General features: G+C 57.5%; 1 protein-coding gene across 4 annotated transcripts in view; it reads left to right on the plus strand.

Moving 5' to 3' along the window:
- EIPR1 (EARP complex and GARP complex interacting protein 1) overlaps positions 1 to 13,720 on the plus strand; it is a 127,774-nt gene that overhangs the window by 95,970 nt on the left and 18,084 nt on the right. The window lies entirely within an intron of this gene.

A 13,720-nucleotide genomic window follows, 5' to 3' on the forward strand; every position in this document is an offset into this window, starting at 1 on the left:
TGGTTGTAATCGTAAGCTACCGTGGCTCCGCACAGGGTCTCTGTGGAGTGTGGCCCCTCCCTACTCATTAGGGTACGTTATACAGACGAGCCAACCGTCTGTTCCCTTCCTTTCTCGGATCCACAGTGTCGGGGGGCGAGTCCCAAGCTGTGCCTAGAGGGGTTGCCCCGTAGCTTCTGGTGTGGATTAACGAGCCACCGGCTTTGTGGTGCGGTGTTCCCTCTTCGGAGAGGACCTTTCTAAAATAGTCGCTGTTCCACGCCCACCCACATATTCTTGTCCCCGCGCCCAGCTCTTCTCGTGTGACGTCGTGACCATGCTGGGCGCCCTCAGCACCAAGGACAGCGCCAGCCGCAGGCCTCTGCCTCGTGAGGGGGCCGTGACCAGGAGCCCTCCTGAGGTTTGCAGACACTGCCTCCTCCCCACGGGGCCCTCTAAGGCAGGGACTATGGCGGAGCCGGTAACCGCCCTCTGGAAGGCAGGAGCACGCATCCAGCCTTTTCTACGCAGTGGAGTCATTGGGATTCAGAGCCAGGCAGGCCGACCCTGGGACACCACACGTTGCCCAGAATCGCCTCCCTGCTGAGTGAATGAGCGAAAGGAGCCACTTGGGGTCGTCACACTGCGATTTGGAAGTTGTTTCTGTTGCTGGGAGGGTAAATACATCTTCACCAGAATAAGTTCTGAGAACGTCCACACGTCTTCCAGCTAGTCCTTCGTGGACAAGTGTCAGTAAGTTATGCTTTCCAGGGAATTCCTCATTTTGCAAGGAATAAAGCCCCTTCATTTCTCGCGCATTCTCCCTTCCCCTGCGGTTTGTTCCTGCCATCAGTGTGCGGTGAGTGTGGGAGACCTTGACGCTGTCCCCGTGGGCACATGCCTCCTTCCTTCCGGTGCGGGGGGGAGGGCTCTCCGGTGAGCACTCCAGCTCCACACTCGCCGGGGCCGCCGTGTCCCACACTGAGTGGCACACACCTGTTCCTCAGTGGGCCAGTCAATAGCTCATAGCCTTCTTCCTCTCTGCCTGTTGCTGGGAGGGAGTGGCACCGCATCCCACCTCGCCTGGAACTCCGGAGTGCCCCCGCGCTGAGGTCAGTGCAGCCCACAGCCAAGGGAAGGCCCTTGGGGATGCTTTGACCAAATTGTGAAGTTTTCCGCATCTTCCCTGTATCTCGCCCCATTATACTTCAGGCTGTGTGTGTCAGCTGCCTTGTGTTTTTCTGGCGTGGGATGAGACCTACATAACTCAGTAAAATGAATAAAATCCCACCTTACTATGGTAAGAAACAAGGTGAAAGAGTGAGTCTCCTGCCATGCGTGCTGTGGGCCCTTCTTCCCTTCCCGGGGTCGGTAATTGGGGGGGGGGGAGGGCTCTTCACAGCTGCCCCTGGGTGTGTGCATGTGTGTGCGCGTGCCTGTTTGTGCGTATGTGTGTGCGCGTTTATGTGTGTGTGTGTGTGCGTGTATGTGTGTTTGCGCACGCGTGTGTGCGTGTGTGTGGTCATTCTTCCCTGAGTCAGCGACTAGACCCGCAGTGCAGGGCCTTCGTCCGCAAACGCAGCATGGACGTCGGTAGTGGAGTGACGGCAGCCCTAGCACGTCCTCCTGGGCCTCCTGTCCTGTTCTCACCGGCGTCCTCGGGAGCCCTGGCAGTGGGGAGGAGCAGGGAGTTCCCGCGTGTGGGCCCACTGGACCCCTGTGAGCGGTCGTCTGCCCTGCAGCGTCATTGCTGTTGGCTCGGGGGCTGGTGAGCCACGCGGGTCCTCCCGGGCTTCTCCACCTGCTCTCGGTCATGGTGAGCCCCTCACGCCCCCGCTGCTGAGGAGTTAAGCATCGTAGCTGCGATCGACACCGCCTGCCTGTGAGTGGAAGCCCCATAAAGCAGTAGAAGCTCTGGTGTGCTCCTGGCTCTGGTGTGCTCCGGCTCCCGGGGGTGCGTCCGGAGTAGTCATGCCGTCACCTGCTTTCACGGACCACGAAAATCTCCTTTAAAGGAGAAGGCACTAAACTTAGTAACCAGCCACTTTCCAGGGCTGGGAGGAAAAGGAATGACATTCCCGCACCCCTCGAGTTCTGACAGGCGCACGGGAGGGAGCGTCCCTGCACTGCCGAGTGCGCTTGATAGCCACAGGGTGACCGGCTGACCTCCACTCCCCGAGCCGGCTCTCTGCCAAGTGCAGGTGGAGGTAAGCGTCCCGCGGAAAGGCCAGGCAGGCTGAGCCCGGTGGGCGTGCGCACTCCCATCAGGAGGAGGAGGGGGGTGTGAGCCGTGCTGTTGAGACAGGAGGGGAGCAGAGGAAGAGCCGTGTGTGAAGCCACTGATTCTGAGGGAGTTTGGCCAGAAAAGAAAGGAGTCGGCCCATCTCTCTTTTCCCGTTTATTTTTTAGTCCAATCTGATGGAACAGTGAGCAAAATAAATTCAAGAGTATCCTTGACACCTTACAGAAGCTGTCTTTGAGGATAAGGAAGAAATTTGAAATTCAGAGATCGTTGGCACGGTTTTACGGCCAACCGTGCTAGAGAATTCTCAGTGATTGTGACGATTTATGATTGTAGATTTACCAGATCTCGTAAGGTTTGTGTCCCGGCTTTTTGGCCTTACCAGCCTGGGTGTACTGAGGTGTAAGTTCTTCCCTGGTTCCTGGCTCACCTCTAACGTCCGGTAGCTGTTACAGAGGCCCCGGAGGAGGCCCACACCCCTCCGTCTGCGCAGGGAACGGACCGTCTTACGGTGTTGCAGGAGAGCGCGAAGAGCCTTCCTCTCTCAGACGTGTTCCCGTCTCCACCGTACACCGAGCACGGCTGTCCCGTGTCCCGGGCTCTCGCACGCTCCGATGCTGTTATGATTCCGTGTTAGGGAAGTGGTGAAAAACTAGTGGAGCACGACGTGCAGGTGTGTCCCGCACTAGAAGCCACACGCGGAGTCTGAAGTGTGGTCGCCGAGTGTAACCACACCCACCCGGAGAGAAACGCGCATCCCTCCCAAGGTTTCAGCCCACGTTCCCTCGCAAATGCGGCTCAGAGAGTGTTTCAGGCGACCTGCTTACCGACCAGCCGGTGTCTCCCAGAACGTGTGAGCTCTCCCCGTGGGCAGTGGTGTGTGCAAGGCACGCGTTTGGAGGAAGGTAGCATTTAGTTCTGTTGGTGATTGTTTAAACGTGAGGTTTAAATAATTTAAAAAGTTCAAGCCTGAAGGTGCGCTAACCCCATGCCTGGGACTTTTAAACGTTTTCTCCCGTTTGGAAGATGGGGTGACGGAAGAAGAAAGAAATGCGGACCCAAGAGAAGAGGAAATGCCCAAACCGCTACTTGGGATTTGGGTAGACAGTTTTATTCCAAAATGTCCTTTTATTCATTTATTCAAAGACTTTATTTGGGATAGAGCAGGAGAGAGAAAGAGGGCGCAAGGCGGGGAGAGGCAGAGGGAGAAGCAGACTCGCGCTGAGCAGGGAGCCCGGTGGACTTAGAACTCTTGTCCCAGGACCCCAGGATCATGACCTCAGTAGAAGGCAGAGGCTTAACGACCCCCAAGATGCGTTTTCATTTAAAGGTTAACTTTGAACTTCCTGGGAAGGCCTAGGGGTTTGGGCTTGCTGGTGGGGGAGCACCAGGTGGGGGCAGCGTCCTCATGCTGGCCTGCTTGTGCTCCTCCTACGTCCTTGGAGGAGGTGGTGGTGGGAGCACCGGCCACTGCTGGCCAGTTTTGGGGTGGTCTTGGAGGTACAGACCTGTGATCTCTGGGGTGACTTAGGTGGGCCCTCAGGGCTGGCGAGAATCCATCACGCAGAGCATGCTCAGAGCCCTGGCCGTACCCCGCGGCTCCCCCTGGGGCAGAAGGAGGGGACCGTGGTGATCTGGTCAGAGCCATGCCCAGGGAGGGCCAGGCAGTGTGTACATCACCCACATGCACCCCAGGGAGGAGCCCGCGGACCGTGAGCATTTCCTGTTGGGGGAGGCTTCTCAGCAGCACGGGGCTCGGCGAGCAGGGCTCGGGTCTTCTCTCTCCAACTCTGGAAACGGCCCCTCCCTACTCTGGGCCATTCTCATCAGACTGCTCCTGTCTGTGGAGCCGCACACGTGCAGCTCGGAGCACCGATGCGGCTGCCGCCGGCTGGCGTCAGCCTCCGCAAGAGACGGGAGCGTCGGAGAGAATGTGCCCTCCCTCGTGCCCGGCCTGTTCTTGCCCTGTGCTCTGGGTCTCCTGAACTACCAGTCTGTCCCGGTGAGGGACGTCCGCATGTGCACAGCCTTTTCTTAACCAGAGGCACGAGCTCGCCTGCCGGGTGCCAGGCCGTGCACGGACGCGACTCTACGCCCAGAAGTCCCCACGCGCATCGCCGTCGAGAACGCGCACGGCGCGGAGCTGGGCAGTGAGCGTCTCGACGCGGTGGCGGACTCCTAAACTCCCCTTTCACTGGGAAGAGCGGTCGTGTGGTCTGCTGTGCCTTTTCCAACAAGAAGGAATCAGCCGGGTTGCCAAATCTCCGTTCGGAAAGAGACGCCCAAGCCGGGGAACTCCCGTATTGTATTGCTTTAGAGTTTTTCAAAATTTTAATTGTGATCAATGACTTAATAGACGTGTTTCCTTCTTAAGGTTTTTGCTCTTTCGGTAAAGTATGGACGTGATGGGTTGTCGAATGCAGGGGGAGCTCGGAGTCCTCGCACAGCTGCTTCTTGTGGGTTGAAGCCTGTCCTCCAGCCGCGTGCGGCTGCTGCCTCGTGCAGATCGCGCCCTGGGGGCCGGCCTTCCGTGGCTCCCCCGCTTCCCACCGCCAGCAGCTCAGAGAATAGGGAAGGCAGGGAAATGCTGTGGATTTAAATTATTAAATTTATATCGAGGTTGTTTTAAGAATTTCTGGTGTCCTTTGAGCTGTCCTCACCCCAGGTACCGGCATCCAGAGTGTGAATCATTCATTTGGAGCCACTAATCTGGAGGAGAGAGGCATGTATTTCGTTTGATCAGCGTGAAACCTGCCGAATTAGAACCATCATTCCTGCCATTATGGCCCTTGTTAACTGCCTCACAGAAGTTTAGATTTTTTTATTTGGGTTTATTTACAGAAACAGCCCTTTGCTGTGCCTTCCCCTCTGCGATTATGAAGGGGTATTGCCCACTCCTAGCAGGTACATGCTACTTTGTTCTCGACTTGTTAATGGGATTTTATGTCCCCTCAAATTCACTGGCAGAGTGTGATCAAGCAGAAAAATGGATGATTTTATGAACGGAGAAATAAACTTAGTTTGGAGGAGCAAGTATGGCAGAAATTCGAGGTTATTTTCTTGTGTTTATGGCCCCAGATTCATGGTGATGGTCTGTGATAAAATGGGATCTGTCTTTCTGTCGCACTCCACTTGCTTGGGTTATCCCAGGCTGTGTGTCGTTAGGCGCAAACATTGATGATCTGGGGGGTTGCTCCCCATAAATCAACAACAGGTATTTTTTGACGTGTGACCCAGGATAGATGACGAAATACGAGGGGCAGGAGTGGGACCCAGCGGCAAGACCGCGTGCGGTGGGAGCGGCGGCGTGCTGCCACTCTGCGGAAGTGCCTCACGGGTCCTACTCCCTGGGAAGGGCCCGAGAGCTCTGGCTGCTTGCTTGGGAGTTCCGCTGCCCCGTGGGTGGACGCAGCAGGACAAGAGGCCAGTGCAGGAGGGCAGTGGGCGGAGGAAGCTCGGAGGCGCAGCAGCAGCCCCAAGTGGCCCCCAGTGAGTCAGGGCATCTGGTCACCCACTTCATGACCCAGAGAGTGAACTTAGGCTTCCTGCTTTTACTTGCAGGTCTGCTAGTCCTGTTTCCTGTCTGATGGCTGTTTTTCTCATGGTTTTTCCTAGTGAGCCTGCCCCCACGCACCTGTGAGGGCGGGATCAGAAGGGCCACCGGCCTCTGCTGCTGCTTTCAGGCCAGTGTCCCGCTCTGCAGTGGGAAGTGAGGCCATGTGGCGGCGCAGGGAAGTGAGAGGGTGTCCCTGGCTGGGAAGTGGTGCTGGTGGCCAGCAGGACACTGTTCTTTCCTCTCAGAGCCCCTGCACACTCTTGGCCGGCGCCCACACCCTCAGACCCGTGCAGGCCTTGTCTAGTGCGCTAACAAGCTGCCGGTAACGTAGTTGACGGTGTCTGAGGCACCTGTTCTTCCCTTCCCTGTTCTGCGGGGGGAACCTCTGCCCCATCAGACGAATGTGCTGGGATTGACTGTCGCAGCCCCGAGAAGGCGGATTCGTGCCCTTTCTTTTTCAGGTCATGTCATTCAGAGATTACAGATTTAAATTCTCTCAGAAATAAACGGCAGACGTCAAAGGCTCACCTCAGTGCACGTCCTGTAGACATGCAGAGTCAACGCTCCATGAGGCATGTCCTCTGTGGAGGACAAAATTCTTCAATGTGGTTGTATCGTCCTCCTGACACCGAGGCGGCCGAGCAGGAAGGCTCTGCTCACAGCTGTGGCTTGTGTTATACGCCAGGGAAAGGGCTGGGCTCCAGCTCACCCGGGGTTTGTGTGTGTGTGTGTGCGTGCGTGTGTGTACATTTGTGGGTGTACGTGTGTATGTATGGCGTGTGTGTGTGTGTGTGTGAGAGAGAGAGAGAGATCCGGAACTTGTAGAACAAGCTTTGCCATAGGTCGGCGTCTCTCTCACTCCCCATCGATTCCCGGCCCGTGTACTTTGGATTCCTGTCCTGCCTCAGGGTCGTCTGCGGTCGGTGACGTGCTCCTTGGGGGCAGGGCCAGGCGCCCAGCGCACAGGCTGCCTTGGGGCAGGAGGGCAGGCTGCGGCAGCCAGACCCCACGTCGGCTCTTCCCTGGGCGTCGTGGGAGCCTGCGCGGTCTGCCCGAGGTAACTCGGCAGGGACTGGGGTGCGGAGAGGGAGCGTGGGAATGAGGATGTGGGGAAGCCTTCCCCTTCCTGTCGTCACCATAAAAACGCCACAGGGCCAGAAGCCGCGTGCACAGGGTCTGCTCACGGAGCTCTTGAGTCCAGTTTCTGGTGCGTGTGACAGTAACGGGGAGCTCCAGACTGCTCACCGACTCGGAGGGGAAGGGCCCGGTGCTGACTTTTGGACAGATCACCAGAGGAAAACCCAGGTGCCACAGAAAGTCACGCCGGCGACTCAGGGCCCAGGCCACTGGGTGTGAATGGACAGGACAGCGAGACACGCTTGAGCTCTGTTGCCTTTCAGAGTGGGCATGGATTTCAGTTTCTAACCTCTTCTGAAGATTTTTTTCTTAGAATAAATCTTGATGGAATTCCTTTGGTGCATTTAAAGGTGGTAATTTTAATATTCCCGCCAAATTTCAAATTAGGGTTTTAGGGTTTTTTTCAAGGGAGGCTGTTGGCATTGGGGGTGGGAAGGCTGTTTGCGGGTTCTGGGTCACGGGACGTCCGTTCCTCATCCCCTGTCCTACTGCCCGCCCAGTCTTCGGGAAAAGACTTTCCCCAGAAGCCTCTGGAGAGTAGCACCGTGCACCGTCAAAGCAGCACAGACCTAGCTGCGTCCGAGCGCGTCGAGGCTCATTGAGTGCCTGCTTCGTACGGGCTGTCCCGAGGACTGGCGTGCCGGTCTTCCCGGACCTGTGGCGTCGGCACACCACTGTCACCCCAGCGGACGGGTGAGGAGATCAGAGCTCAAAGAGAGGAAGAATCGCAGGTGTCCACACAACAGAATTCTGCGTGGCCTTTGCCCAGAGTTACATTTATTTGGCATGGAAAGTTACCCCGGACGTGGAAGTCAAGCAGCACATTACAGAGTAATGTCGTCAGTGGTTTGCGTTCCTGTAAGAGACAGCCGAGGTCCGCGTGTAGAGCGAAGACGGGATGCCCCACGTGCCCTGTTGGTAGGCGTTCTTTCCGCGGGCAGCGATACACGAGCCTGTGACTTCTGCGGAGTTTAGGCTTTTTTAACGAGCATATCTGACTTTAAATTAGAGTGTAAAATAGTGCAGCTCAAGTCAGGATTTCAGGAAGGCAGGGGCTGCGGCTTCATGTGTTTCCCTCAGGGGAGAGAGCTTTCCGCACCCACACAGGGCTGTTTAACAGTAACCGTGTTAGTTGTGAGCACACCTGCCGCTCAAGCCCTGGTCAAAGGGAGCATGAAGCATGTGCTGACAGGACATGTGCAGTAGCTGGGGTTGCACACTCAATTGTCCTAAAAGCAAACCCCAGTAAAGAAGATCAGTGATGTAGGGCCATTTCATATGGGGCAGCAGCTCTGTCCCCAGAGACACGGGAACACACCACAGTGCCAGATGGGCACGGAATGGGTCATCTCAGCCAGGCTAAGTGTTTGGGGCACTCCCGGAAAGGTAAAAAGAGGACCGTGCGCTGCAGAGGAAGTTCTACCCAGGTGCTTGAAATTGCTAGAAAAGACCAGCGTCAGTGATCTGAAGCAGCATTCTCCAAATTTCAAAATCAGGAAGTGGTCATTTTATATGACGACTGTCCCCAATACATATGTATGTGCGCACCATAATGAAAGTTTCACAAAATGCCCGTTAACCTGAAAACGTGCTCGGGCGCACACTCTGTTTCACCCTGTTGCAAGCCTCCTGCCTTTGTAGGATGGCAGCCCTGATGGGGGGACCCAGTTTGCCGGAGTTCACGAGGGGGTCCTGGAATCCCTACAGCCACCCCTGAGCAGGCAGGTGGGGTTCCGATGGGCCCAGAGGCTCCCTGTGCGGATCCTGCAAGGATGGGGGGCGTCTAAGGTGGGGGTTTCGTGGCTGAGCACATCTGTTGCGCTGACTTCCGGGGGCGGGTGTTGCGTTAGGGGGTGCCACGCTTGCCCAGCTGGGGGGCTGTGTGTGGTGGGAGGCGTTCTGGAGCCATCTTTGTGGGCAGAGTGGCAGTGGTGGGAGCCACAGAGGGATCTCATGTCGCGTTGACTGACTGTGACTGTCCTGTACGTCGCAGACTGTCTTGATGGGCCACGTGACTGTGCCTGCAGGGCCTGGATCCTTCCACCACTGTGTCTAGTTAGAAACAGGGGTTGCTTGGACAGATAGGAGCTCAGAACCCAAGTCTGACGGTATTCTGTGTACACGTGGCACGTAACTGGTGCTCGAAACGTCGCTGCTACACCTTTGCTGAGGCCAGTCTCCTAGGTGTGGTGGTACTTGAGCTAAAACTGTCTGGATGCCCTTTCTCTCTTTCTTAGATTTATTTATTTGAGAGAGTGAGCGAGATGGAGCACACAAGCAGGGGAGAGGGCAGAGCAGGAGCCCGACATGGGGCTCGATCCCAGGACTCCAGGTTCATGACCTGAGCCGGAGGCAGTCACTGAACCGACTGGGTCGCCCAGGCACCCCAGGATGGTATTTCTGTAAGAACGAGACCTTGTCCCGTTTTCGTAGTTTGATGCTGGGAAGCCAGATACAGGCCCAGAGATGGGTTAAACATGGGCTCTTGGGCTGTGTTCTCAGGTGATTTTGCAGAGTTTGTGGGGAAAGTAGGAGCCAGAGAGACGGCATTTCCCAGCAGCAGCTCTAAGATTTTCATGAAACCAAGGGCAGATTGGGTCTGATTTGTATAAAAGCAAGAAGTCAGACATTACGAATAAAATTTAATACGCTTTATTGCTTTTTTATGTGGAACCTGGGAAGGGTACTTGTGAAAAACTTACTCCCAAGATTTTGTCCATGGGAGAGTTGGAGCCCCGGGGATAGAGAAGTGCAGTAGAGAAGCGAACACTGTTTGGTACGTTTGAAATGTAGGGTGGTGTGGCGCCCGGGCAGAGATGCCCAGGGGTTCGCACAGGGCTGCGGGGGCACACTGGGCATCCCATTTGCGGTTTGGTCAGCTAGGAGCAAAGCCCCATAGTTCACCGCCCGGAGGGGGCGTAGGGAGGTGGGGCTGGGAGGCAGACCATGGGGGCTGATTGTGCCTGGAGCTCAACACAGTCGCGAACAAGGAGCACCTCTTCTTGGCGAGGTCCGTGTGCGACTGAGCGGCGAGCCCTCTCAAAGGGGCTCCGGCACGGACCGGTCCTCGCTGCGTGTGCTCGGTAACTGGAACCCTTTCCGGTTTTACTTTGCACGCGTTGTAAGGGGCACTGGGCCCCGGCTGGGAGGAAGCCTTACTAAAGCTTCGTCCCTCTTCCTTCCAGCACTTCTCTGTGAAGTGTCTCTGCTGCGAGGGTCAGAGTCTGGGCTCGGTGCTCCGCCGGTGAGCCTGGGCTCCTCTGTCGTCTCGCGGGGAAGCCGACGTGAGTGACAGGGGCTGCTGCTCCAGGACAGAGGGCAGTCCGAGCAGCCTTCCCGGAGGAAGTGGTGTTTCAGCCGAGCCCCTTCTGCCTCCTGTGGCCAGCCTCTCTTCGTCCTAATCTGCAAAAGTTTGTTTTCTTGAAGTGACTTGCTCTTTCCGGCCTCGGTCCTGGTTCCAGCAGGGGAGCAAGCAGCCTCCCACAGCCTCGGGTCTCTGCTCAGACCCTTGTGAGTTCACCCCTGCTGGGAGATGGGGGCTCGGCGAAGCCACGATGGGGTAGGGACTTGCCCTAATGCCTCTGAAGATACAGAACCACCTGCAGCTGTGTTTCTAGAAGCTCAGCTGGCCTTTCCTGGGCAGTGGGTCTCACAGGGCTCTGGCAGGAATGGCTCTCCCCCGTGTGGTCCCAACCCAGGCCCAGGATTTCCGTCTGCGAGAGGACATAGGGCCCACCCACCGGCTCAGCTGGGGCACCTGCTGCGAACCTCGTTTTCCCCGTGGCCCGTGTTTGCCGCTGCTGTCCTTGGTTATACTCACTGTGGTTTTCTTAAACGCGCCCCACCCCCCCGTAAGAACCGGAGAGCAGGCTGTCTCCTATCACAAGCCATTATTCCCTCCTATACCTTTTAAGCCTTTTTAAACATGTTTTTATTTTTTAAAGTATTTTATTTATTTATTTGACACACAGAGAGAGATCAGAAGCAGGCAGAGAGGCAGGCAGAGAGAGAGGAGGAAGCAGGCTCCCGCTGAGCAGAGAGCCCGATGCGGGACTCGATCCCAGGACCCTGAGATCATGACCTGAGCCGAAGGCAGCGGCTTAACCCTCTGAGCCACTCAGGCGCCCCTTAAACATGTTTTTAAACTATCACATATTTTTCCTTTTTAGATAGGAAAAGTTACTTCTGTGGCTGCTTGAAATTCATTCGGTTGTTTGCTCTGGTGACATTACGGACACACGTAAGCCGGTTCCCGGAGCGAGGTACCTCTTGGCCCGCGCAATGGCGGACGGAAGCCGGGGGTGTGGACACTGGGAGAGGGATGCGGAGCGGTGGCTTCCCACAGGACACCCTCCTCCCTCTCCACGCCTTTCCTTCCACCCCTGGGAGAGCCAGACCCAGATGACCGCTCTCTTTAGGCCGGGGGGAAAAGGGGTAAGTGCCGCTGCCGTGTTCGGAGGAGCACCTGCTCTGAGCCCGCTGTGTCCTCGCGACATCTATTGGGTCTGGGGTCCAGAGCGAGCCCGAGACTTGGCTTCCACACGACGTTCCCCACAGTTCTGGAATCGATCGTCAGGCAAACGTGTGTGAGTCTTCACGCCTGCTCTCGGTCGGTCCTCCCCTCCCCCTCCCCCTCCCCCTCCCCCTCCCCCTCCCCTCTGCTGCGGGTGTTAGTCTTTACAGCTCGCCCTGCTTCAAACCCCCCGCTCTAGGGCCCACGGGTTCGTTCTGTGGCCTTGGGCCCCCCGACGGACGACGTCAGAACAGTGGGCAGAGGGAAGGGGAAGGGGTCTGAGCAAGGGCTCGGGAGACAGTACAGTCTAAAACATAAAATAAGCCCATGAGGTTCAGTGGAGGGTTTGGATTGCCGGGACGCCTGTATAGCTCTTCCTCGTTTGGGGCTGTTGGCGGTGTTCCCGGGCCTCAGGCCCCGGCGGTTCGCTGAATGTACTTGGAAAGGGCCTCGTCTGCGTACGCGGCGTCTCCGCTCTTACCTGCCTCCCTCACTGTCCCTCAGAACCCGCGAGCAAGCGCCGATCACCGGCCACGTGGCTCAGACACCGCTGCTCCCTGTGGGGAGGGGAACCTGCTCTCCAGAAGCCTTGGGCCCGGCCAGGGAAACCACAGGCAAACGATAAGGTCGTCAGTCTTTGGCATCAGATTGGCTCATTGTTCCCCAGTGGGTTGCGAGTTAGTGGGAATCTCTGGCTTTCCGTTCGGCAGTCTACATACGTGTGTCACCCCCTTTCAGACTGCGGTCTGGCTAGCGCTGGACGGGGCAGTCACTGTCCCTGGGGTCTCCCTATGGCCGTGCGGCTCTCTTCATCCTGACCTCTGGTGCGTGTGTGCCTGTGTGCCGGGGCATTCAGGTTACGAATGAGAGCTGCTCTGGGACCCCTGGCACGGTGTCCTAAACGTTCTGCTCCCAGTGTATGGCTCTGTGGACTGCATTTTGAGGCCCACAAATTTGTATGTTGAAATGCCGATGTCCCGGGTGTTGATGTGAGAAGGCGGGGCCTCTAGGAGCTAATGAGGGCCTGGAGGTGGGACCCTCCCCATGGGATCAGTGCTCTTGGAAGAGGTGTGTGGGCTCCCTTTCCACCACGCTGAGCATTCGGGGAGAAGGTGGCCTCCCGCGAGCCGGGAGAAGACCCCTCAGCAGAACGCCGCCACGCTGGAGCCCTGATCTCGGGTGGCCAGCCTCCCGTGGTGTGTGGAACGTGTGGGGTAAATGTGGGCTGTCTGGGCAGCCCGGTCTGGGGGGATGTGTCGCAGCCACTGAGCTAAGCCGGGAAGGGTCGAGCGCAGGCCCGTGTGTCGTTCTGCGCCCGGACAGGCCTGTGAGCCGCACTTCTCCTTTCCTGCCTGCGCTTCTCCTTGGCTTTCACCGTCCGTTGCGTGAACCCTGCAAAGTCACCCGTGGAAACGGGCTACCAGGGGAAGCGTGACCGTCTTGCTGTAAAGAGGTGTTTTCAAATGAGGATTCGCCGTTATCGTAACAAAACAGGAGCAGCGGATTTCAGCGCCGGATTTCTTGGTATCTCTCCCAGTCATCGGGCCTGTTTTATGCATTGGGTGTCGTGCATTTTCAGAAGATGCGCTAAGCCCGTGCGGTAGAGGAGCGAGGCACCTGTGGTGAGAGTGCCGTGAACTCTGTGTTTCTTAAACTAAACAGAAGAAAGAAGCCGTGGTTTTGGGTGGTACTCGTGTTGGGTTACAAGCATCCCCAGCTGCACCCACAGCGTGGGCGGGCGGGGCGAGGGAGGGGCGCCCTGGGTCAGGGTTGGGCTCGGCAGCAGCGGCTGCAGCGGGGTCTTCCCTCGGGCTGCAGCCCCTCCTGGGTTATGGGACGTGAGTGAGACGCCCCTCACAGCTGGGACGTCCTCAGCCGACGCAGAAGCCCACCCCGTGACGAGCTCCGGAGCTGTCCCGCACAGGAGACGAGATCTGTGTGTCCCGCTAATCTTTCGGACGGGAACTGTATCAGGTGGGGTGGCCTTGGCTGCAGCTACAAGGAAGCCGGGGCTCCCACTGGCTGACCCCTGAGGAAGGGACATGACGTCCCAGGCAGGGCAGACGCGGAACCCTCCCATCGCCGCGACTCCTTGGGCTACAGACGATGTGGGCATTCTGCCCCAAATGGCAGTGTCCGTGCAGGGCCTCCTTGAGACCTGGGCCCGCAGTGGGCTGCCTCCCATCCTTTGGCGCTGTTGGTTAGCTCTCCGTTCCTCAGTCCCCTCCGTTCCTCAGTCCCCGGGAGTCCTCAGTCCCCAGCTCGGGGGGACACCACAAGGCACCTTGGGCTG

Source organism: Mustela erminea, chromosome 7, assembly GCF_009829155.1.
Source record: "Mustela erminea isolate mMusErm1 chromosome 7, mMusErm1.Pri, whole genome shotgun sequence".
Classification (NCBI taxonomy): domain Eukaryota; kingdom Metazoa; phylum Chordata; class Mammalia; order Carnivora; family Mustelidae; genus Mustela; species Mustela erminea.